Source organism: Falco peregrinus, chromosome 13 (assembly GCF_023634155.1).
Source record: "Falco peregrinus isolate bFalPer1 chromosome 13, bFalPer1.pri, whole genome shotgun sequence".
NCBI classification, from domain to species: Eukaryota; Metazoa; Chordata; class Aves; order Falconiformes; family Falconidae; genus Falco; species Falco peregrinus.
Genome location: NC_073733.1, coordinates 10532159 through 10558726, shown reverse-complemented (window position 1 = coordinate 10558726; position 26568 = coordinate 10532159). Strand labels below are relative to the sequence as shown.

The 26568-nt window shown below is 39.3% G+C and overlaps 1 protein-coding gene across 3 annotated transcripts in view; it reads left to right on the top strand.

The window, feature by feature from the left end:
- The window catches only part of AFF2 (ALF transcription elongation factor 2), a 351452-nt gene that overhangs the window by 4111 nt on the left and 320773 nt on the right, over positions 1-26568 (top strand). Inside the window, exon 1 of one of the 3 annotated variants that reach the window (XM_055818363.1) lies at positions 8192-8372. The exons of the other annotated variants lie outside the window; for them this stretch is intronic. The gene's annotated coding sequence lies outside the window, so the exon portion shown is untranslated. Of the gene's footprint in view, positions 1-8191; positions 8373-26568 lie in introns of those variants that run through there. 3 annotated transcript variants of the gene reach the window in all.

The window sequence follows — 26568 nt, the reverse complement described above, 5'->3', positions numbered from 1 at the left end:
GGCTGACAAAGCTGAGAACAGGCCATCTGTGGGCCAGGTTCCTCTCCTGCATGAGTGCAAAACCAGTGCGTGCCACAGCAGTGTGTTCTTTCAACGTAGTCCTCAACCTGGAGGGGGTGATCCTGCTCTCCAGACAAAGGTGAACTGTTTCAGTTCCAGCGCTGGGTATTTCCCTCCCACCGTCCCCCTGCCCTCTTTTCTCTTTGCCTTGTGCCTCTGCAGAAGACCTTCTCAGTTACTGTTCTTTCACCAGGGTCTGTAATAGCACACTAAATGAAAAGTCATCTGAACTTGGAAACAGTGTTGTGTTGTGTTTCTGATGGGAATGTGTGAAATAGAGTAGAGAGGGTCTTTGGGAATTAGATTGATATTTTTTATATTTTTTGGGGGGGTGATGGTGAGAGCATTAGTGTAGGAGAAAGTCACATTTTGAATGAATTTCTGTAACGTTTTTGTCTTCTTCCCTTTCTTCTCCTTAAGAAATATTACAGTTGAATTGCAGTTACTTTTTGGATTCGTGTTACAGACATCCCCAAGTAATTATTTGAAAACGTTTCATTTTCGATTTGCTTTGAAAGTGTAAATGGATGGATTGTGTGGCTGCTGGTGGGTGGGTGAGGGGGATTAGATGCTGTCAAAACAAGCAGCTGAGGAAGACCAAAAATAGTCTTGGGCCAAAACCTATACTTGAAGTACATCCTGATTTAGTAATTCTTCCCTGGCTGATATGGAACTCTATGGAGTGTAAATCTTAAAAGAACTTGGCCATGTGCTAACATTAAGCTCACATCTATCCTATGAGGCAAAATTACTATCAGTTTAACAACATTTGAATTGTTTTCCTAATGATTCATTCAATAATTTAATGACTTTTGAAATACACAAATTGGGATGGAGAGTAGATACTTCAGATACTGTTCAGCTATTCTGAAGCCAGGCAGAACTTCAGAGTGTTTAAGCACTTCATATTCGAATGCCAATTATATTGTTTGGGATTTTCTTTTTGAGTAAAAGATGGTGTTATGATGCAGGTCCTTCAGGGAAGCAAAATTTTTCCTTTTGTCTGTCTGACAAGACTGTTGCTGCAACCTGGAATTTAAATAATTTAAAGGGAAAATGTGACATCCTGTAAAGTGTTAACTTAAATATACTAAATGATTTCTGTAAAAACGGGTGGGCACTGATGGTCATTTTGGGCTTCTTAGGACTGAGATGGTATGCTCTAGTGTTGTGGAAGGAGCGTTATGATGTTTTTTTTTGTGTTATGAAGCCCAATTTCTGTTTTTATCTGAGTCAAGCAAAATTCCCATCATGCAAGATGGGACAAAATTGGCTCTAAGACTTAGAAAAAGCACATGGGCCTTAATATTGTGGGGTTGTTAGGCAGGTATGCAGTTTTAAGCACATGAGCAGTCCTATTGAAACAACTCTGATTTCAAGTTATGTTTTACTGAACGGGGGTTTTGAGCACTCCCAAAATGCTCAATGTGTTTTACTAGTGACTAAACCCCAGTTCTTTACATATGTGGGAATGGAAACTGACATTATTTTTTGTTATTTTTGCCTGTACAGTACACATCCCTTTGCCTGAAATCTATCAGCAGTTTTACATGATTACACAAATAACTGGGCAGCCAGAAAGAGTGCAACTATCAAATCTCATTTTAAAAATAAGAAATGAAAAGAATTGTAGGAAATGTTTAACACACTGAACCCATGAAGTTTGTGGAATAAGCATCTGAAGAGATAGACCCCATCCTGTGTTTCCCTGGTGCCTTTAGTTTGAGGTATTGGGGTTTCTTTATGTAGAGAACTTGAAGGATTGGGCTCCTGGATACTTTTTAAGCGTATATAATGAATAAGTACCATAAAGTACCCATGCCTTCCTCCATCTTGGCCTAAGCCAGTAGCCAGAGATGTCAATGGAGATGCTTTCAATTGACTTCAAGAGAGTTTGACCCTGTTTTGGCCAAAGGCAGGCTTCACGAAATGTGGAGCAACTCTCTAACGACTAGGATCAGAAAACCACTTTGTGCACACCTAATATTATGCGTGTGGAAAAGCTTCACAGAGCCCAGTTCCGAACCTGTCTAATTCAAATTTACTGCCTTTCTTTTGAGAAGAAAGAAAAGAAAAATGGAGAGGAAAGTTTGTATCTTTTCTCTTGGTTGCAGTTAACAGAATGTATTTTATAAAGCCATCAAACATCTATTAACACTGAAAACTGAAACTGTGCCACAACTCAGGGTTTGCCATGTTATGAATTCTTTCTTAAGCATCAATAAAGAAGGTAGTAAATCCAGTCATATGTCAAGTTAGTATAACCTTCCAGACCACTCATAGTATAATATAGTCAGGAAGTCACAACAGTGACTTGAAAATACAGTTCTTTCATTCTTATTATTGTTACTGAATGTTACATATTGATGCTTTGTAATAAAAATATTTGTTTACATTGTTCTAATAGCTTTGGTCAGAGGTCAGAAGGTATGTTACTCCTGAGTAATGGACAACTGTAGAGATAAAAAATGAATGGAAGGGTGGCAACATGCATGTCAGTAGCTTTTAAGCTCCATTTTGTATAACTTCTAATAATACAGTTTTTTGACCAAAAAGGTATGTGTTATCCCATCTACATTTGTGAGCGAAGATTTTGGGGAATGAGCTGGAGGGAGTTGTTTTCAAAAGCTATGTATTGGAGCCCTATGAGGTCTCATAGAAAGTAGAAAAGAATTGCATATTACTCCTTGGTTTCAACAAGACTGTTGAGTGCAGTCAGTGCGATGGGTTTACCATGTTGGGCTCATAGTATTGAAAAAAAAAATGATATGGAACTAGAGAGCTGAGGTAAGGCTATAAACCAAAACTTCCTGCAGTTAACTTCCCAGCTGTTACAAACTGTTTTATCATGAAGAGACTGTTTTTCAACTCATACATAGCAGATCCACACAATAAATTATTATGACTTTTAAACAAAGGTCTAGTCAGTAGTTTCTTCTTCTGTAAAACTTTATATCATGTTTTAATAACATTTTATGAATGTGTTCAAATCAAGCCACCAGGAGAAGAAAGCTCTTACTTGGGGGATTTTTTCTTTATCTGACCTCAGCAGTTAATCTGTGTCTTTTTACTGGGGATTGTCGATGAGTTCTTATTCCAGGTGATTTGAGATGGTGAGGTTTAAGGAGAGCTGGAGATGATACCACAACTGGAAGCCAATTTTCATTGAAGGTAACACAGAGAATGGGGGAATGCCATTTACTACATATAATGTGCAAGTTTTGTTTAGTGAGGAGCTGTAGTCAGCAATTCAGATTCCTGACTCAGATGCTGCATGGTGCTACTAGTTATAGTAAGACATGAATAGCCCACTCTTTTTTTTTTTTTTTTTTTTTTTTTTTATAGGGGTGGGGTATTAACAACCAGCAAGGAAAATGAGATAAAGCACCAAGTTAAAAATCACTCAGTAGTTCCTTTGACAAGTAATATAATAGCTATTTTTGTATCACTGTGGGTGTACATGGTGTTGCGGAATAAGTAAATTCTGTAGCTCTACATCGCTTTCAGGGCCTGGAATTCAAACCTGCAGATGTCTTGCTACAGAAACTAGTGCTTTTTCCTTATGGCACTTTGCATGGACTGTTGTCAGGGTTTGACCATAGTTCAGAAGTTTTCTTCTTGGTTATTTAAGTGTAGGCCCTTATGATAAGTGATGGTATCTGCATCCTACAAAGACATCCCACAGACACCTAAAAGTAAGACTGGGTAAAAATGGAGCAGTACTTGGTGGCTTGTGATCTGTGCTGAGAAGGTGGCTTCACAATGGAATGTTTTCATCTAAAATATTTTTATCTCTGAGGGTAACAATCCATTATGTAGGTCTACTTGTTCTTTTTTCATCCTTTACTGTATCACTGGCTTAGGTCAAGATTTCACTTGTGAGGAAAAAAGCAAACAACTGTCAGTAGAGAAAGCAAATGCAAAACTTTGTATTTAAAGTGTCATTAAGGTTGCCACTTCCCATTTAATTCAGTCTCATATCATGAGGTAAACTAAGGTCCTGCAGTAATACGGTGCTTAGGTGAGCCTATTTCTATGCTGCTGTCAGTAGCCATGTATTTAAGAATGTAGTATTCAAGACTGGGAAAAACAGACGCCTGTTGGTTATGGACCTCTTTGCGTAGAGGCCAGTGTGTGAGACGATTGCAGGGGGCTAGATTTTAGAAGATTTTACTTTTTAGGCCCCTTTCCTGAACTCTCAGGTGAGACACCCATAGCTTGCTGTAGCCAATTCATGTGTAAAACCTTTGGGCTGCTCTTTGAAATGTGGGGGTGATTTTTCTTCCAGTTTCTTTCCTGTAGAACAATGGAATGACATTCTTCCTGGTGTTTCCTATGAAGAATAATGATGAGGAATTATCTTCTCTGTCTACAAGTGTTTAAAAACTCATTAGTTAGGGTCCCTGAAAGAATTCCAATACAAGTCAGTGGGTGTGGTGAAGCTGATTGTAATGGGAAGCGGACTGGGCCCTGGGGCTGGTGGTCAGCAGGGAGGCGAAGCTGTAAAGAATACTGTGCATATGCTATAGTAAGCATTTTCATAGATCTCCTCTGTGGGAGAGGACAATGGCTTTGGAGCTCATATTTACTCAAAAAGCAGCCCTTTGATTTTCATGGCTTTATGCTTCGTTGCACATTGGAAAGCCCATTTGTCTTCACCAAGCCTTTGAAGAGGGATAGGTGAAGGGATTGAGGCATTGGCCAGTGGCTGAGGGTAGTGGTTGCTTGGAGAAGGAGCTACATTGTCCTGCTTTTTTTGTGGTGATACGTGGCAAAGGTGCTGTCGTCCTTTTGAAGTTTTCTAAATCAAGGTGAACATGTATTTAGGAACAGAACGTGGATTCTCTTACTGGCTGTGCCACTAGCTGCCTTACTGCCTTTGGGAAGTCACTTTGTATCTGTCAAAGTGGAATAATGATATTTACAGCTTCGGTAATTTGCCTTTTTAGTTTGTTCGGGTTTTTTGTTCAGGTGGAAAGCATGAGAGAAGGGACAGCTATGTAGTTGCCTTTATCTGGTGATTTTTGTTCACTCATCTTGTTGGGGGTCAGCTGGGACCTGTTTTTGACATTTTCTCTACTCTGAACTTCACTCGAGCTATATAGTCCTTCACTACCTTCCTTGTACTGCATTACCTAGAAGAAGAGCAAAGTGTTGACCCAGATTGGCTATGGCACAGCTTATGCACTGAGATCCTGTGTTGGATGCAGCTTTTGTACTGATGGTATCAGACACATGTTTAGAAAAATGGGGTAACGTTTCTGGCCACAGACCTTTCAAGCTGTTGATTTATGTTTCTCTGCTTTACCTCCTTTTATGAAGTGAGAAGAACAACATCTCAGAATTTTACTGGTAGACTGAGGCATTTTACAGAGAAGTCATTGTCACTACCCCTTCTTGTACACGGGGGAGTGGAAAGAGAGGAGCCAAGTGACTTGCAGAAGGGCTTGGCGTTGGTCAGGACTGCTGTCAGCTGAGTTCCAGTTCACTGCTTGCCCACTCTGATGGGTATATTTTCCTGTTCCGCAGGGGTGTGATGAGGTTAAGTCCCTTAATGTTTATGAATGTTTATGATGATAGAGCAAGACAGAACCCTAGGCAGATATATTAGTAGGGGAAAGGCAAGCCTGTAAAGAGAAGTGGTAGGATTTGGGCAGAGCACATCTGCAAGAAAAGGTAATCAAAGCAGAGAAACTCTTCTGAAGGGCAGAATTTATTTACAGTGTGCATATTTGATACAATTTACCCAGCTCTCAGCTGGAGAGCAAAGGCTGCCATGGACCTTTCCGGGAAAGAACGACCTTGTTACTGCAGAAGACTTGTCATTTCCCGGGTCTTATAGCAAAGCTTTGTATATGCAGCTGTAGCTTAAGTAAACGTCATGTCTTGGATGCTTCACTGAATAGTACATCCACACTTTTTCAGAAGCATTGTTGCTCTTTGAGCCAGCTGCCTTTGTTTCTTGCAGACCGCTGCTTTGTTGGTTAACCCTGGGCATGAATTTTCTTCACATATGTTATTAGACTGAACATATTTTCTATTTTTACCACTTGGGGATACAAATTACTGTTTTGTGTTTAGCAAGCGCTAGGAAGGGTACATCTTTGTGATGTGAAAAGAAAATAAATACAGAGGCAAAATTTCATTTGAAGATCCTTTCTTTCAAGGTTCAAGGGAAAACAGGCAGCAAAAACAATTGATGGTCTTTAGTTTTGTGTCCCTGAAAAGCAGGAGGTATTTGCACATATGTGTGTTAATAGATTATGTTGGTGGAATTTGGCTCTGAAATTTACAATGGGCTTTTGAAGAAGGGAACAAATTTTGATGAAATCCTATGTATCATTTTAAGGCAACTAGAGAGATTATTAGTAACCTACCTACTTATAAGTATTGTCTTTGTGGCTTTGAAAGTTGTCTGTGGGCCAGTAAAGCTGCACTAGAGGGCTGAGCTAAAGACTGCTGCAGTGGGTTGAAGTTTTTCCTCGATTTAGTAAACTCTAAAACATACTTAGCTAGAGCTTCCTTTGCTTTCTCACTCTATTTCTGGAGAAGATGACCTTTACCTACTCTGGCGTAGAGGTCCAGAAACGTTATGCAATCTACTGCAATATTTTTGTTACTACTCAGTCTTTCCATCTCTCTTTAAAGAGCCCTTGCCTGAACGGCCCGTACTTTAATGTGCACATGGAGTGATCATAGATAAGGGAGCATAATTAAAGAAGGTCTTGATAATTGTGTAGGGAAATGCCTGTGTACTTGTTCAGAATCATACAGCCCCACCAGCAGGACATTGAACGCATTCGAGTTGTAGACCATGACTAGGTGTTATCCTCATCAGGATAATAAATAATACACTTTCCTGTCACTTCACTCTGCCTGGTTCTTTCCCCATTACCCAAGACAAGCTGTTGTGTGAGAATTTTGCTTGGTTGTAGACTGCTCATGAATCTTGCAGAACATGACATGCAGACATCTAACAAACATGACTAGAAACTGCATAAAATACATAGACATAACACAGAAGTTGTATGTTTGAAAACACATTAGAGCCTCACAAATAACCTGATATCTAGAACGCTTTTTTTCCTCTGTATATCCATAACCAAGAGTGTTCCGCTAGCTGTGTTTCAACAAGATCTGGGTTATTTTAGATTTTGTAATGATTCTTGCTTGTGTAAACTTGCAAAATCTGCCTGTAAATTCAACTTCAGTGATAAAAGGTCTCATCAAAAAATTGAGGCAGGCTAGAATGTTTGGTTAAGATTTAATATCTTTCTAACTAATTATAACACAGTGTCAATATATGCTCTAATGTCTGTGGAAAGAAAAGGAGCATAAATGGTAGAGTTCTGTTGTACCAGGTTTTTTGTAAACAATAGTTAGGTGGATGTCTGAAGCAAGGGCAAGAGAATTGATAAACCTATTCCAAAGGGCTTGCAAAGTTGAAGTGAATTCTAAATGCAGATTAGGAGTAAATGATGACAGCCAAGCCAGCATTACCTCAGTTGATTAATTTATAAGGATACTGGTCAATGATTTTAACCAACAGCTATGCATAGTAGAATCCTAATGGGATCTGTCTGTTAAGATTACATAAAGTAGAGCATTTGATTTATTTCATAGCTTTCCAACACTCCACTTTAACTTCATACAAATAATGCATTAGTCACACTGGATAAAATGCTGTATTGAATAAAGTTGTGATTTTGTCTGCTTCTTATAATCTGATTTTTAGAAAGGATTAAATCTGTTTTAGTAGTTTATTCATATCATAAAAGAGATTGTCGGTTGAATGAAACCTTTACATCTGCCACTTTCTATCTCATTAGAAAAGACAGTAACATAAAGTTCCTCATTTCCTCCCAGTCTGTTTTATCCCCTGGTGTGTCTGAGTGTGTATATCTTCTGTACATGTTTGTATATTATAATGTCAGTGTGTTTTCAAAGTTGTGGTTAAGACTGTGTCACAGCTTTGGGAGGGTAATACAAGGGGTTATAAACATTCTGGCAAAGAAAATACCCAGCCAGGAACAAATGGGGATGTGGCAAGGGGTGCCTGTCAAAAGTCTGAAAATGATAGCTTTTAGTGGCGTGGCCCCGTGTGGATGCATTGCCAGATTCAGCAAGGTATTTAAAGCACACACACTGCTTTACTGTGAGTATGCCTACGTCAGTGGACACAAGTGCATGCTTAATAAGCACGTGTTGACTTATGGCTGATTGAAGAGGACATGAAGATTGGGTATTCCTCTGAACTTAAATGTGAATTGTCAGTTGTGATCAAACTGTCCAGCTGTCATTCATCTGTCAAGGTACTAGTGTTTTTAAAACATTCTTCTAATTCAAATGCATGGTTGTTGGTTTTATTAAGCTAAATATTTAATGCAAAATTACAAATTTAGGCGCTTTTATCCATTGTTGTTGAAATGTTGGCTTATTGTTTATGACTTTTATTCCTTTTGTTTAAATGTGTGTCATAGACAGGATGCTACTGTTAACAACTGGCCGTTGTTTTCATGTAGACCTTTAGAGGCAGAGTAGCAGATGATCTTTTCATAGATGTTTTCTTATTTGTATTTAAGATTCTTGCCATTTCTATTTAATCCCACTAAGTGTTTAGGGCCAGACTTGGTCTTCTGAACGTGGGGTTCTGTTGGTTTCCAACGTTGAGAGAGCGGTAGTATGCAGCTCTTTCAGTTGCCTTTTTAGTCAGAAAAGCAGATTCTGAGGATCTCTGTTCTCCTTTCTGAGGACTTGCTGAGGATGAAACTTCTTCATTCACATTTTCATTTGTTGATAAATGTTGTGGTTTTACTGGCTCTGGCATTTCAGGCTTGGCTCCTTTTCCCACATACTTTGAATCAGTAGGAACATTTTGATACAAAATCTGTAGAGCAAGGAGCCACTTGCAGGCTTTGGTTGCAAAAGCAGCGGGAGCAGTTGTAGCACCTGGGTGGGCAGGGAGGCTTGCACTGGGCTCTGCCCTTGCAGAGGCCTTGGGTTGCCAAAGTGGTAATAGAGGGTTATACCTGTTTGACTCTCAGCGCAGGATTGGGCCTGCCTCTGACTTCAGCAAGCTTCTTGAACAAGACTTTAAGAACTACATATTGTCCCTCAGCTGCTTTATTTTAGGAGCAATGACAGTGGGACCTAGCTCTTTGCTCCACACTGGCTGTTTTCTGTGCAGCAGCAGTGCACTCACCGACTGAGCCATACAGGCACAGCTGAGTCATTTTTTGCTTAAATTCTGTTCATTACTGAAATTGAGGGGAAAAAACCCTTTACTTAGCATGAAAGTATTTTTGGTCATGAGTACATTCCCATGATGCAGAATGCTCCTCAAAAGTACAGTCATGTTTGTTGAGGTGGAGATATACCCTACGTTGTAGTTTTTTTGGGTGCCAGATCCAAGGAGTATGCATGGATTGGTTTCCTGAGGGCAAGTAGTTTCCATTTGGCATTACTGAATGAACAGTGCCGTCTTTCTCAGCTAAATTTAAGTATCCTCTGCAGCAGGCTTACCTACACACATGAAGCAGCCCTAGTATCTCTGACGTTGCTTTAAAAATGGGTAGTCGTATATGGTGTGTGGCTCCAGCGGCGCTGGGGAATGTGGGCGTTGCAGGTGTCTCGGGAGCTGAGGAAGCCTTCCCCAGCCACCTTCTTCCCCAGCAAACCTGGCCTGTTGGAGGGGTCATCCTGGAGCTGCACGTGGCCGGAGCACACATCTATCACTGCTATCAGAGAATGTCCAAACCTGGCGCCTTCTGTGTGCACAACTATTTAAATGGAAGTATTTGTCAGCTTTCCCATATATGTAGTAGCATAATTTCAGGGATGGATAGTGTATGTGGGTTACATACGGTTCTAGCTGCTATGCAAGAACATGAACTGATGCTGTCTGTACTCACGGTTTCATAATACACTGAGGACTAATGCAACCTTCCAGCACTCGGTTAACAAATTATCCCGTGAGATGGTTATGGCAATGAGACACAGCATAAGTATTTAAATATGAAAGAGCAGTGCCACACTGTTTGTTTTCTGTGAGGAGTACTGACTGTATCTCTGAATAAACAGACAACAGCCTTTTATGGGAGATTTTGGTTGCATTTTATTTGGCAGCTGTTTGTCTTGACAGGAATTCTTCAGTAGTATTTATTGTATTTTGTGCTGGTAGGGGGCAGAGCCAAAGCAGAATCTGAGCAGTTTTACTTGCTTTACTTGTGAACAATAAGAAAATATTGCTGTATTAATTACTGTTGTGCTTTATTGGCAAAAATAAAGAGATCCTATAATATGAAATTGCTAATATAAGAAAGGCTTTGATTTTCTCATTAGCACAGGATATTTTGCATCTGTTCTGGTTCACGAGTGCATTGTCGGCACTTAAATAATAATAATGACTCAGTAATGAATAAGAATAACGACAAATAGGCATGTGAGTATGCAGGCAGGCAGGCACCCTCCGGTGTTTACCAGTAGGTTGGTTTTGGAGGTCTTGCAAAATGAGCTGTTCCCATATGCCCATTCAGATTTTCTTAGATCATTGCACAGCCCGGAGATTCATTTCGCTGCTGACATGGCTGAGTTATATACAAGCACTTTTTTCATTGTGTGTCAGGAGTGAAGTGTTAAAGTTCAAATGGAAAATATATGTTTCTTCCACTTAGAAACATTTAAGTCTCTATTTTTTCTTTCTTTTATTTTTTTTTTTTTGGTGCGAATAGAGTCTTAAGTATCTCATTGTTTTGAATTCATGAAAATATTAGAGCTCTGGATTGTTCTGCCAGTTTTTCAAGTATGTTCTTAAAAATGTAGCCTGGAAACACCTTCACTAGAGTTCAACTTAGTTTATATTGAATTGTCCCTGCTTCTGTAGTTACTGTTACAAAAAGAGGTAATGTTGAACTAATGTTAGTGGTCTGTCTTGAACATCAAAAAGCCTAGGAATCTAAAATTAAGTTTCAAATTCTGATTTGGCTCTTAATTTATGGCACTGTCTCACTATTTATGAAGTTGTCTGCCTGTATTATATGCCACACAGTACAGTTTACGGATTTCTTTTTTTTCCCCCCTGGTCTTATCTAATGCTGAGTAGTTAAGAACAGTGATAAGTGAAGATCAGCACTATGCTCCCTTAGAATTTTAACTTTTAGCCCTATTCTCAAAATAATTTGGACTAATGATGTGGCTTAATAGCTCTGAGTTTAAGAGAAAAGGAAACTGCTTAGTTCAAGTTGGGGGGGGGGGGGGAGAAATCAGCAATTATGCTTTGAAGTTACTCTTTTACTAAAATGCTACTCTGCATTGTAAATTATACCCTTATGACCCTGCAGCTCAAGAGAAAGTAACAAAAAAAGTGTGTATGTGTATAAACAATGATTTGGAAATTGACAAATCTGGTCAAAATGCTTAAAAGTTCTGGACTGACAGGTGAGAGGGCATCTGCTGTGTGAGGGATATAAATTATACCTGCCATTTAATGCCATTAAAAACTTCCTTAAAAAAAATACCAAAAAGGGGCCTTATTGATTGGCGCAAGTGATACTTGCGTTAAGAAGTCTGCATGTGTTAATGTGCACTTTAACAATATTTGTAAAGCAAAGGAAAGCAAAAGCGTTAGGGTTTTTTTTCCCTTATTGATTAAAATTATTTTTTGGTCCAACATCCCTTAACTATAATGGCACAAACATTACAATACATGCATGGTTAAAATATAACAGCGAGGGAGGAATTAAAAAAAATAATAAAGAAAAACAAACCAAAACCCAACCTTCTCCTCCAACTAAAACAGTTTAGCCCTGGGTAAGCCAAAAGAAATTGGTAAAGCAAGTAGTTTAATAGCACATGACCTGTAAAGTACTTAAAGTGATCTGTGAATGGAAGCTACCCTAAGTCTGCTGCTTGTCACAGGAATTTGTCTGGCTTAAGGGCAAAGTAAGTGGGTCTCCTTGGCAGTACAAGAGCAAGTAGATCACCAGGTAAGATCAGATAGGAGTCTCTAGTGGTAACAACAGGACTACAACAAAGCTCTTCTTTTGACACCATTTCTGCTGCTGTTACTGCTGTTAATAAGTGTGCTAATTATCATGAACCTGATAAGGCTTATATTAATTGACTGAACTAAATGTAAATTCTGGTTAAATAGAGAATAGTTCAGTAGATTTGACAGGTGCTGGTTTGATTAGCTGCTGTGTTCGGAGTAAAGGCACACTTTAGAACGAAATAAATTACCTGTATTTTAACACTTAGATTTTGGGGAGGCTTAAAAAGTTTGGATTTGACTCCTAAAATAGAAAAGCTTAAGGTTTTCAGAATATCTTCTGACTTTCTCCCCTGCCCTGTGATACTTCATGCAAGGGCAATTAGTTATTACAGTTTTCGTATTGCAGTAAAATCCCTGTGTAGTCATTTGTCACATATTTGCATGGCACAGAGTAGTGTGGCCTAACTGTTTAGTCTCCAGACACTATTGTAGCAGTAAGCGATGGATAATAAATAGCAATAGCTACCAGTGTGATGGCTGTAGACTAGATTGGAGTTCCAGTTAGAGGGTGCTGTGTTGGGCTTCTGGGCCGATCTTGTCTCTCTACCTTGCGCTACAGGTTTGCAAAATGGATACTGTAGCATACACTTGGCTTTAGAGGCGGCTCAGGGCATGCTTAGTAGTTGTGAAGATACTTTGAGGTCTTTCAAATATCTTTCATATGTACAAGCAAAACATATCTGTGTTCAAGTGCTCTTTTGCCTGGGAGGAGGGCATTTCCTGACTTACGGAAGTGTCTAAATGCTCGTTGTTATAAGGAAGTGTAGAGGTGAACATGGACAAGGAAGAAACAAACATGATACCTCTGGGGGTTAAATGGCACAGACTTTCTTTGGAAATGCTGGAATATTTATAATATATTTTATGTATTCCATAACTAGGCATTGCCATTCGTGCACACAACCTCTTCGTTTTAATTGTCAGGAGAGCTGTCACACTCCCCTGGCAGATTGGAATCTGTCACAGAATAGAATCATTTAGGCTGGAAAAGGCCTTTGAGATCAAGTCCAACCGTTAACCCAGGACTGCCAAGTCCATCACTAAACCATGTTCCTAAGCACTGCATCAATGTGTTTTTTAAATGCCTCCAGGCATGGTGATTCTTCCACCTCCCTGGGCAGCCTGTTCCAATGCTTGACCACCCCTTCAGTGAAGACGTTTTTCCTAAAATCCTAATATCCAATCTAAACCTCCCTGGCACAACTTGAGGCGGTTTCCTCTTGTCCTGTCACTGGTTACCTGGAAGAAAAGACTGACCCCCACCTGCCTAACCCACTCACTAACTCAACAATTCATGCTACAGCATGCTCCAAGAACAAACGGTTTTTGTAATTTCTCAGCTACATTTTATGACTTATTTTAAAATGTTTGAATTCTTTTTCCCCTTCTCCCTCCACTAAACATAATGTACACCTATAAGGGAAACAGCTCTGGAAACCAGTGTCCTCTGCCTCTCAAGAGGCCTTGGCAGAATTAGGTTCTTACTCTGTGCTCAGGTCTGGCTGCTTCCTGAAGGAAAAGGGGTATTTCAGTCCCTCTTGTGCCTGTAATTGATGCCCACTGTGCTCTGAATCATGCTAGCTAGGGACTTACTTTTGTATTAATTCTTGCCATTTAATACTGTCCCTCAAAAAACACTCCCAAAGCAATCTCCCACCAAGCCAACAAAAGGCAAACCTATTGTGAGGCTTGTGCGAAGTTTCAAGATTCTGTAATCTCACTGTGAGTGGGGCTGGAGTGGTACCTCAGCTTTAGTTCTGATGCAGGTGGGACAAAAATAGCTGTGTGCTTTCTGCCCTGTGCATGCCACCTGTTCCAGTGGAAAGAGGAAGCCTTAGTTACTTATAATGGTCATGAAACTAGCTGTATTTTACAGAGATGTACAGACGCAAACAACTCCCTATTTTAAAATATATAAGGTAATAAATTGACTGTTGAGAAACTGGAATGCAGCTGGACTCATTTGCAGGGTGAGGGTGGCTTATTTCTCTGGGTGCTTCCTTTCCTATCAATGCATGGTAATTACCAGACGTTGCACTTTATTTTGGACTACAAGATCATCACATGCTTTTACTACATGCAGTGCTTTATTGAAGCTATCCTGCATTATGTCTACGAAGTTTAAAAAAAAAAAAAAAAAATTCTGTTTGTTCTGGAGCAGCAGTGAGTGGGAGTTAAACTTTAAGTGCACATTTGGCTCTTTAAAAAGACATTTAGTGTACAATTACTGCTGTTTACCATCTTATAATTGTTGTGTGTTTAGGCTTAGTCAGGCTTAGGAAGATGGGTATCTGTAATCTTTGAGGGCTACAACTCCCTGTCCTAGTTTTCACAAAAGAGAAAGTAATTACAGATATTGAGATAGATATGGAGATAACACAACACTTTGTGCTGTGATGTTTTAGTGATTAGTGTAAAATAAACACATAGACAAAAAGGTTGTGGTAAAAGATTCTGTATGTGGCTGCAGTTTCAGTCAATGATATCCACTGTGATGCTCAAATCAGATCTGGGAGGCAAGACTGCTCTTCATGGAGTCCCCAGATCTGCTGTTCTGTTGTTACACAGGTGCACAGTTTGCAAAACACTGGGTTTAAGTAAGGGGACATATTTGTAGTAACAACTGCACGTTACACCACATCAGCGTAAAACTAACCGACTGCAGTCATGCCTTGATAGGCAGCCTGATGAACAGGCATGTTGACACGTCCGGTGATATAGAGGAGAAATACCTCCATCAGCCTTTTTTGGTGGGTATCTTTGTTAGATAGGAAATAAAAAGATGGATGAGTATATTTGGGAAGACCTAGGTCTATATCAGGATCTTGACAGTGCTTGAAGTGCGAGATATGGGAGCAACTACAGGTTAGAAGCTGCGGGTTTCCCAGCTTGAGATCTATCACAGGAAAAGGACAATTGCATATTCCAACCTGCCATGTAGCTTGTTGCTCAATAAAACTGTTTGTGTTTTCAATAAAGGCATGCAGAAAGCACTTGAGAACTATGGCTGAATCCAGGTGTAAGATACATAGGCAGTAGTATTTCCATTTTACAGGCACTGAAATGTGGTCTGTGTGAATTGGCAAATGTTACTCTGCTAACCTATGTTGTCTGGTTTTTCTTCATGAGGAAACACATCTCTGAGGAATGGACTGAGATGGGGATGTCATATCTACAGTGAAAATATAAATTAAGTTGTATGGGTTGATTTTGCTTTGAACTTTGGTTGAAAAGACAGTTCTGTTAAAACAAAATATAACAAATGTGTAACTGAAAATGCCATTGTACTTGAATGGCATGGGAGATAGGTAGTTAAAAGGCATATTAGCTAAAAAAGTATCTTTTTTTTTAATTCGGTTTTATGACCCACTGTAACTGAAAGACATAGCTCCACTGTTTTTCTTTAAACAGGAGAATATTATTGGATTTCAGGCCAGTTGTCTGAAAGTTTTCACTTATAAACATATGAACGCTTTCAGCTGTATTTGTAAGAAATGTTTTTGGATTACAGATGCTCTAAAGAAACAAATCTGTTTCAGGGCTATTTTGTAACTGAAAGCCTTTGAGAAAATGTTCTTATCATTCAAAAAAGATCTGAAGCTCTGAGTATGTATTGTGACTGTCATAATAACTTTCATACTCGGAATGCAAAGGACAACTAATCCTTCCCTCCTTGGTAGGAGTCATATGCTGCTTTTTAACTTTCTTCACTGTTTTATTTTTAATGTAATTTTAATGAAAAGGTGGATCTGGCATTAAAAAGTGGTTGTTGCCTCTCTTCTGATGCCACAATGATAGGAGTTCCAACAGTGTTACTTTTTTTTGGTATAATATATATATTCTGTGCTTAAACTTTGATCTTGTGTTTAGTCCTACGAGTTGAAATCCATGACACTTTCTTTGGGCTTTATCTGTAGCCTTTTAAAATCAACTGATTTTTTTTTTTTTTTAACAGACTGTAATAGTATCTGGATTGAGACCACAGAGCTTGAGTACTTGGGTGTTACGAAGGTGGAATATGGGGAAGGAGGTGGTGAAGATCAAATCCACCCTCCCATTTAAAGGGTGGAGATAAAGCCTGATATAGTACCCCACCTCTCCTTGATAAGGCTGCTCTGTCTGTGTTAATGCTGTTCCTCCTCGCAGTGGTGAACTTCACCCACTGACATTAAATCCTCTCTCATAAGTGATTGGTGTACAAGCCTACTCTGTGATTTCCAGGCGTGTCAAGGGATTTAGCTGTACAAGCTTTTTCTTGTATTTGAAATGCAACTTTTTTATAGTAATAGGAAGCATGGATCAAAATGTGCGATTCATCCTTTTTAGTACCCATAAAATCCTGTAACAATAGCCAAACTAATTAATATAGTTAGTTAATCTGTTCAGGCTACTAAATAGTAGAGGAACCCCTCTGTCTATCCCCCCGAACCAGAAATCCTAAAGCCCATCTACTTCAAAAAAGGAATGTGAATCCCTTTTTTTTTTTTTTTTTTTAAGACCAAACTTTTATATGGGAAAATATATTTTCCCATAAAGTATAAAATTTCAGCAACTTTATGTCAGTACTGGTGGAAAATTTTTTAATTTAGCAAAGGATCATTTTTGCCAGTGGAGGAGGAAAATTGCTTTGCTTTAAGAAATAAATCTGAGCATCTCTTAATAAACACTAGCATTACTGTGGTTTTTATCTGTATGTGCTTTCATAAAAGGTTCTTTTTAGTGCAATACACATTTGGTTAAATCCTGCAATACCTTAATGCCTTTCATGCTAGTGCATCCCAAGGCACTTTACAATCTGTAAAGTTAACATTAGAAATGCAGCACATAAAATTCCCTAAGACAATCCTTTTTAAAATGCTGAATAAAACATCTAAACTGTTAAGTTTGGATTAAATGGCCCAGCAGTTGGTGCATTTTTTCTTTCTGTGGAAAATATGTTTGAAACAAATGACTGAAATGAATAAAGGCTCTGTAAATAATATGACTTCAGATGATATTCATGAAGGCCAAAATCTGCCATTCTGCAGGAGGAAGTCTAGACATGTATAAAGTTCAGTGTTAATTAAGAGGGAGCAATACGCTGCGGTGAGTCAGAGCAATTTTATAATCCAAATGCTGCTAAAAGGGACTCTTGTCAACCTCAAAATCTTACTTGTTTCGTAATCACTGGGTAAGGAGACTTGCTGGCTGAGGAGATACATGTCTCTTTTGGGTTTGAATGCAGTCCAGCCTGGTAGTGACCAAAAGCTGTTACCATCTGATAACTGTTTGTTAGGCTATGCAAAATAATTGTAGTCTCCAAACAGTTCCCAGTGTCAATGTCAAAAAACCCACCCCCACGTTTGGCACTAATTATTGCCCTCGCTGGCAGCCCCAGCAAGGAGGCCAAGGTTTGACTGTTATTTCCCCTTTCAGTGCTTGCAGTGGTCCTGCTGAGAGTGAGTGTGTCTGGTTTGTGGTTAAACGGTGTATGTTCTGTTCTCTGCAGGGCTGCCAGCCTGGCATCTTTTATAAGTACTGATTTTTATCATTAAGAAAACAAGATCCTTCATCATCTTCTTGCTCCACCTTTAGGTCTGCTGTGAGCTGATTTTTTTGCATTGATGCAGGTTTAAAAAAAAGAACACACCAAGAAACCCAACAAACCAGCAGAACAAAACAAAAGCAGTGGCAGGTAGGATTTTGTTGTGTGGGGTAAGATGAGGCCAGAAAGACTTGGTGCTTTTATTTTTTTTTTTTTTTTCAAATTAAAAGAAATAAAATGTACACTGAAAAATAAAAACAAGAATAACAGCCAGCTGATAGCAGTGGAATACATAAGAGAAAAAAAAACAGGATTATGCAGCCTCGGAAAGAGCCAACAGATGTTCAGGGCGGGTTAGAAAAACAACATGATCAACGGTATGAAAGCTGCGACAGATCTAAACAAAACCCCAAAATAGATGCAATTCTAGAATAAGCCTGAAAAACAGAAAATCATTATAGGCTTTCCTCAGCACAGCCGCCGGTCTCTGATAAAACAAGATTGAAACTTCTCAAAAAGGAAATTTATACCGACGCGGGATTGCAACTTCATTGCTAGAGACTTCTCATGCACCTCTGCCAGCGGGTAAATTGGAAACAGGATAAAAATGAGCAGCCTGCTCCTCAGGCAGGAAGGGTGCCTGAAGTAAGAGTTAATTGCTGACCCAGTAATGGAGCGGCACTTTCTTAGGAATTGAGAATGTAGTTGTTGTATCACTTAAAATGGGTTGGTGGTTGGTTTGTTGGTTTTTTTTTCATTTTACTGGACAATTTGAGCTGGAAGGAAGTCCACGCAGACCACGTAGTCATATAAAATCACCTTCCTCACCCCTGATGCAGTGGTGTGCGTTCCCGTAAAACGAAGAGAATGTGGCATGCGGGTGAAGCCAGATGAGCATGTGGTAGCATCAGGGACGCTGGTGTCCCTCGCTGTGGATCACAGCCACTGCTCCGAGGCTCTGATCAGTGTTATTGCCGGGCTCACCCGTCCTCCTCGCTCAGCACTGGAAGAGTGGCTCGTGGGGGCAGGCCAGAGGGTTGGGCTGGGATGAGCACAGCCATGCTTTCATTGGGGTCCATAACAGCTTTCCCTCAGACACTGGGGAGATGGGAGTGAGCCCCGTTTGATGTATTTAATGCTCTAAGGCCCTTTCCCTCTACTTCAAATTGTTTCTCACGTCAAGTGCCACTGAATGGGCTGGATGCTGCCACCCCAGGAGGAGTAAAGACAGAGGCATCTGTCACTACCTGTGAGGGGACGCCTGGCCTGGGCAGGAGCATGTTGGTGGTCCCACAGGCATGGCAGGGCCTCGTGGACAAGGGGTTTGGGGCCAGCCTTGGCCCCAGCACCGCACTGGGAAGCCAAACAGGGGGCAAAGGTAGAGATAGAGATGATTCTTTTCAGGAAACCTCTTTTCACTGGGGCGTTATCCCAAAGTGAGACTCCAGCTTCTGGAAGCAGCCCAGGCCTATCATCTGTGACTAGAAAATGCCTGTTTGAAAAGGCAAGTGTGTATGGCTCTGGTTAAGTTACTCCAAGCTTTAATAAGGTAGAGTATTGCTCCGTTTTTATCACAACGTTGGAGAAGCACCAGAATGAAATCCCTTGAGGCAGTGTTATGGGAAGGGCGCTTGCTGCCCGGCCTGTGGGAGAGGCCAGCTCTGGGGCGTGGGCGCCATGTTGGGCGAGGGGCGCTCCTGCTGCCTGGGCTCACACCAACCTTCTCGGGGCTTCATGAAACCTTCGCAAAATGCTAATTATGGCATCTACATTAATTTGTATACATTATGCAAATTAAGTAGCAGTTGCACACTGCCGTGGTTTAGGTGGATCTTGTGCTGTACATACAGTTTCATGTTGGACTGACACAGGTTTTGTTTACTACAGTAAATGGTTTTGCTGTAGAGTGTTTGGAAAGCAGCCGGTGGTGGTAATTGGTTGTAGGTGACACTGGTGCACTCCATTAAGGTTTATTTAATAATATTCTTCAATGGAGAAATCTAGAAGGTCAGTGAGCTTAACTCACCGATATGCTGGCTCAAACTGGCAGTACTTGGGCCACTTTGCTGTAGGGGCGTGTTTGTGGAAACACTAAAGTGATCATGTGCTCTATTAAAAATAGGTAGGTTATTTGTCTTCCCTCAGGTTTAGGAAACTCTGCAATTCTGTTGAATTGTACAGAAGTGGGGCAGGTTCCATAGTTGCCTTTGCCCCTCGGTTCGCAGCGTTGCCTTGCTTCGCAGCCCTGTGGAGCTGGCTGCTCCCCCCTCCTGCCAGTGACGTCCAGCATCTTCCTGCGGCAGCACACTGAGCAGAGCTGAGCTCTGGGCATATGCTTCCAGAAGGAATCCAGCTCTAGCTTTTCAGATGAAAAGGTTAAAGACTTTGACACAAGATAATTATAAAAGGAAAATTAATCTTTTCTTGGATTGAAAATTATTGTGTAAAAGAGTGTGTAAATTATGGCGTGCAAGTTAAGTAATGGCTTTTATACTGAAATCTGGAATTACTGTGATGAAGGAGATGGTGTCAAACTGTGGTAATTTATTTCATTTTGGTTTCTCAGATCTGCAATGAATTTAGGAAATTCAAATTTATAGCAAGTGGGTCTTCGTAAGAATTTCTCTGAGAGAATGAGGATACTTTATGGAACTTCCATCAGGGTCATATTCATACCATTATTCTATCTAAGACTTCCAGTTAGAAAGTTCCCACATGTGATTTGTTCCATTGGCTTCTGTAAGTGGATCTTTCAAACTTTAAATGTTACTTCCGTTTTCTGATTTTACTTGCATCACTGCTTTTCAGTGTTTGAACAGGGATATGGTGATGAGCATAATGCAGTATTTCGCTAAATGAACTGTAAAACCTTCCAAGCATGGTTTACCTTTTTTTTTTTTTTAATTATTATTTATTTATTCTTATTCTATTGTGGAAGGTTTGGAAGTTGGTGGATTTCTGTCCAAACCAGCAAAATTGTAGATTTTGATTATTACACTAGAGTACTAAAAGCCTAATTTGAAGTTTCCCTGGAAAGAAAATTAAAGTTCTTAAAGTTGTATGTTTGGGAGTTTAAGTCATATTAACTACGAGGGCTCAATTTTTTTTCTAGTAGAAGATGGTTATGGATTGGTCATAAGCATAATTCACCTTTGAGTTGCAACACTTCATACAAAAAGCATTGTTGATGCTGCAGAGCGTATAGTCTGCCTTGCACTAAATCAAAACCTAGGGAGTAGAGTTTTTCTGTGTGTGTTTAAAGAAAGAAATGAGCAGGCTATATATCTGCTGTATCTAAACTGTGCTCTTTTGTAAACAGAACAGCCATTTTTGAACCTCTAGCAGGATGTTTCTAGCGAAGGGGTGATGCAGATGGGTGCTTGTGTGCACACAGGGGCGCACCGGTGTTTATCGCTCAGTGAAGGGGCTAGTGTATCATTCATTTAACTGGCAATTCTTTTGTGGTGTCAGTATCATTTCCTAGCAAAACTGGCTAAAGGAATTGTTTCAAACACAAAAGATGTTTTGAACTGGCCTAATTACTTGCTCAACAGCCAATAACTTTGGGAATTGTTTGCTATGTGAATTCTAGATACAAATTGAGATATCTTCCCATTTGTTTAAAAAAGATTAGGCCAATAGGAGAAAAAAGGATCTTTACCCATTTTCACTGAGCAGTGAAGTTTGAATATACAGCTTGCAATTGAAACTATTTTTTTTCCAAAGCCTTTGAGGGCTGTTTCCCAGTCTAGTGTAAACAATTTATTGTTAAAGTCCTAGAATATTTGCATTTTAATTAAAGACAATTTTAATTAAATACAAAACTTTAATCAGAAAAGCAGAGTTTAGGCAGATAGTGTACTTGCATGCTAAGCAAGCTTACTCTGAGGGGACCTGTACTCTGTGTAGAACTGGTTTGTGTGGTACTTTAAGCAGCAAAGTTGTAACTGCATCTTTCTTGCCTAACTTAACTGGAAATCGTAATCTCCCTTCTGCATCTTTTCCCTTGCAGTAAGATATTCTTCCTATGGGCAATTAAGTGAAAGAGAGGGTGATGCAGAAATCTTAAAGGGGAAGTTAGCAGAAAAAAGTTTACTTTGAACTCATAAGGATGCCTATAAAAATAAATGTTAAAATTACTGTTGCATTTTTTTAAATGTTCTGTTTCAGTGATGTGCTCAAAGTTAATTATTTTTTAAAAAATCATAGGCAATACTGTGACCATTTGATGTCAAATAATAAATGTCACATCTGGGTTTGCTGTACTTGGTAATGCTCTAATACTGATGCTATAACAGCATCTTGAGTTATGACCCATTGGGTTTGCCCTGTTTTTAGATAAAATTCTTTGTGCTTGCTCATAGAATTACTTAGGGCCCTAACTGGCACATTTACAATAAAAAGTTGGGGTCTACCATGATGCCATTAAATAAATTCTGAGGTCTAAGAGGCAAATGTGTTTGTGGAGATTTCCTCCTCCATTCTGATGGGAATTGGCTTAGGCCAAGACTGTATGCCTGGACATTAGGAGTAAGTCCTTCGACAGTGAGCTATGAACTAGTCTTCAGAGAAATCCAGTGGTAGACTGACTCAGAGAGGTGTTGATTTGTGGTGGTTGTATGGGTTTATTTGTATACATAAGGTTTTTGTATTCTAAGGTAGACAAGAAGTAGGTGATCTTCTGTGCCTCTTCTGTCTGTGGAAATTCACTGAATCCTTTGTAAAATAACAACTAAGAACTAAAATGATAAACAGTCATAATATGGAAAAAAGGATATTTCATGTCTACCTGTAGCTACATATTTCGAAAGCAGTATTTCTCATTAAGGTCTCATCATTCACTAATTGCTCAAAAATTAGAATGCAGGTATCATTCAAGATTTGTTTAAGACAGACTTCAGCTGTGATTTAGTTTAATATCAGCATCATGTTTTAATTCAAAATGGATGTATAGCCCCTGCATACGAAAATACTTTATCTTAGGCCTAAAGTTACTTGCGGTAATGGTAGAGCAGTTAATATATTACCTTTGCTAACAGGAAAAGTGCTGCATATAAATATTTTCAGTCAATAATGTATTTTCAAAAAGGTTTCTCAGTGGGATCAGATTTATGTTGTCAGAAAAATTTATTCAGCTGACAAGTGCAGATGCCCAGCACATCGTGTATTCTAAGATTTACAAAGCAGTTTCTTCCTGGATGTCAGTTGGATGTGGTTGTGGCAGTGTTGTGTAGAGAACTGAGGAATCAGTCCAGGAATCCTTTTGTGCAAAATCCTGCCTTAGATTGGTATGATCCAATAAACCTTTGCCTCTACATGTCCGTAGCAGCTTCTGGTAGCGTTAGATACTCAGGTCAAGAAGGGGCAGAGCACTGGAGTCAGGATCTGTGGTGTGGATCTGAGAACAGAATTTTGCCTGAAGCATTTGAGATTTTCGTTATATATTAAATGGGCTATTTTCCTCCCCCTGTTACTTGTGTGTTACTGCCAGCTGCAGTTCAGCTAGGTAGAAGTTGGAGCTTGCTCCTTTGGTTTCCACAGATAAAAAGTAGAGGATAATAGTAGTTGTGCATTAGATTTTGCCAAGTGTGCATGTTTCAACTACTATTGTTAAAGAGCCTGCATAATGATTGTTGTAGAAAATATGTATATAACGAGAAAAATATGCTTGAACAGAGATTTCATGTTGTACGGAGTAGCCAAACCATATAATGAGTAGAAATGAACAATGCTGCTTAAATCCAGTTTAAAACTAATGATCACAAAATAATTGAAATTCAACTCCTTTGAAAATTAAAATCCTATAAAGTATTTTAAAAAGTCATGATTCTCATTTGTTTTTACAGTTCCAAGATCAGTTTGTGAACCTGTTGCATCAGTCTTCATACCTTTTGATGGAGCTGTATTCAGTTACACAGATTTATTTCCACCCCCCCCACCAAAAATCTTAATTGGTTGAACGGACTCTCTTCTCCCAAGACAGAGGTAGCTAAAGCCAAGGAAGTTTTTAGCTGCTTCATTAGCCTGGTTTGTGAAATGATTTGATATAGGAGATGTCAGGAAGAATTTGACATATCTCTGCTGACTTTGAGGTTATCCATCAATTTTATCAAATAAAGAGCTGGAATTTGGGAGTTTTCTGATCAATAGGTGTAAAGTAAGCAGAATTTTTTCCCCTTCATTTTATGTCCTTTCTGAGTAATTCTAGTTACCTGATCAGCATAAAATTTGCACTACAGTTAAATAGCAATACATGATTATACCTGATGATACACTTCTTTCAAAAAAGAAAAAAAATCTAATAACAGTATTCTGTATTGATTGTGCTGCTAATTCTGCCTCTTAGCACAGACTGGCAGAAGGCAGGTAGCTGAATTGTATTTAACGGTTTTATTGTGATGTGACTAAGATGGATGTGACATGGTCCTCTATTATTCGTTTGAGAGTGTGGACACTAATGAAGCCATTAGCTGAGCTAAGGCAAGTGAAGAAAATAGGGAAATTACCATTATTCTGAAGCCATTAAGTTGTAATCTGCCACTTTCTCTCCTTACTCAAAAAGGCATCTTCTTTTTAAGGCCTCCCTGACTGTCCTTTAAAGATTCATTAATTCATTAACTTTCCAAAGGAGATGGAGGAAACACAATTGAAATTTTAATCAGCTCAGCGTGTCATATTATTAACATTTTGAGTGTATCTGTATTCACTGTTGCACCACATCAGGTTAAGGTTAAATAAACTACATTACAGCAAATAATGTTCTGTTTCATACCGTAAAACATAAAATGTTGAAGGCAGAAATTGGTTTCATGGTTAAATTAAATTATGATACAGAGCTCATATTATAAATTCTGTTATTCAAATGTATGTTCTTTGGAGGAAATGCAATACTACCTCCATGTTATCAAATTTAATATTTTCAAAATATTCAAAATATTAGCCTGTTCTGTGTGAAAGGATATAGAAAGCACTACAAAACTTAGTGTTATAAGTGTCTGCTTTTACTATATACTCACTTATGATCAAAGTTTTTATTTTATCTTTTGTATAGTGAGGAACTTGTTTTAATGTCTCTCTTTTAAGGGGTCATTCAGACATCATGTACCATTATAGCAAAATTTCCTCTGTGTTATTACTTTTGTTTAGATACTATGGAATACTATTTTTATCTATCTCTGCTTTCTTATAAAAAAAAAAATAAATCTCTTTTGCCTCAGTTGTGTGGGAATGTCCTAGAACACAGTAAGCAGATTTTGGCCTGTGCTGTTGGAACTAATTGAGATACAGGTCAAAATGGATAAACACTCTTAACAATTTACCCCAAAAGTACAGATGGGGTGACCTCAAACCTGAGCATGGGAATACTCTATTTGATTCCAGATAACCAACAGGCACCTTTTTTGGGGGAAAAAAGCCTGGTTTTGTTTGGACTTTCTAAGAGTAGTTTTATTAATGCCACAATTAAAAGAAGCCTGGGGTTCAAATACTTTCTGGAAGGTGCATGTTTTAAGGGCTCGCTTGAAATCCTTTGAAACCCTTCCAAGGATAGGGCTCACACGTGCACAAGCGAATGGTGGGGAAAAAAAAAAAAGTGTAGGAACAATAAGTAGAGTGGTGCTGACAGCCTGCAGGGTGGATGTAAGATGAGGCATAAGGTGAAGGGAGATTAATAGAAGCCTGAATGTGCTGTAGCCTCTGTGAACTGAAAACTCCTTTCCAGGTTCATCAGATTTCTTTGTCCTATAATTTTATGTTTGGAAACATTTTCTGTTTGGTTCTGGACTGCTTTGCCCTTGTGCTGCATCACAAAACTTTTAAGCAGCGCTATAACAAAGCCTGCATAGCTTGATGTTAGTATTTATGCTAGGCAGGCAAGCCTGGTATAAATCTGAGGTGTTTTTCTTTTTTCTTTTTTTTTTTTTTTTTTTTTTTCCCTAGCTTGGTAGTGTCAGTTTGATATATCACCTTTCATGTTGTGTTTGTACTTGAGGTCAGGAAACTTCTGAGTTGCTCGTATCATCAGCATTGTAAATACAAAGTAGCCTTTGGCACCTTAGTGTGGTGCCTTGCAGTGGATTTGTCAAAACAAAATCCCCTCTTTTGTTTTCCCCTGGAGTCAATTACGCTCAGGAGGAAGCAGTTAGTGACACCAAGGATAGTAGTTGAAGCATTACAGGTTAACCTGCTTATCAGAAGTGCTGGCATCGATATTTTCTAGTATCACTGGCAGGCTTTACCGGTCCATTGAGAACTTCTGCTTTCATCAGGACTTGCAAAACTCACTAAAACTTTGCAGATTTTTTAACCTTCCAAAAAGTACCCGCCTAAATAAACTGATTGTGCTGTGTCAGTGCTGGCAGTCTTTCAGGGCAGGACCTTTCCCCTTTTGCCTATGAACAAACACTTTGATCAGGGAAGTGGAGCAGTTGTGCCTTCCAGCCCTCTCCTGTGTGCTTTGCTGCAGGAACAAGGGAAGTCATGTGGCAGCCCCGCTGCCCTGCCCTGCCCAATAGCTTTGGGGACATACCAGCTCCACTGTTATTGAGTGCATTCTGCACATTTATCTAGGATACACCATCCATGAACAAGTCCTCTGTGTGTGCTAGGGAGAGCTCTTGGGCTTTAGAGAACTCTTATATAGCTCTGTTTATATATACGTGTATACACATCTTTGTAGGTGCTGGTATTGTTTATATGCTGTATGCTAATACAGGGGATTGATATATATGTATTATGTATAGGCATGGTGTATGGCATGTATATTATCATGTGTACAGTATACCTGTATATTCTTAAGATGCTTCTTTGCAGCATCACACGGGATGATGTAGTTGCAGCTGGTTTCTCCACACACTTGGAAAATGGGCTGGTGAGCTGTGTTTTTTGTAGGTTCAGTACAGCTGTGGCGTAGTAATTTAACAGCAGTTGGTTTTCT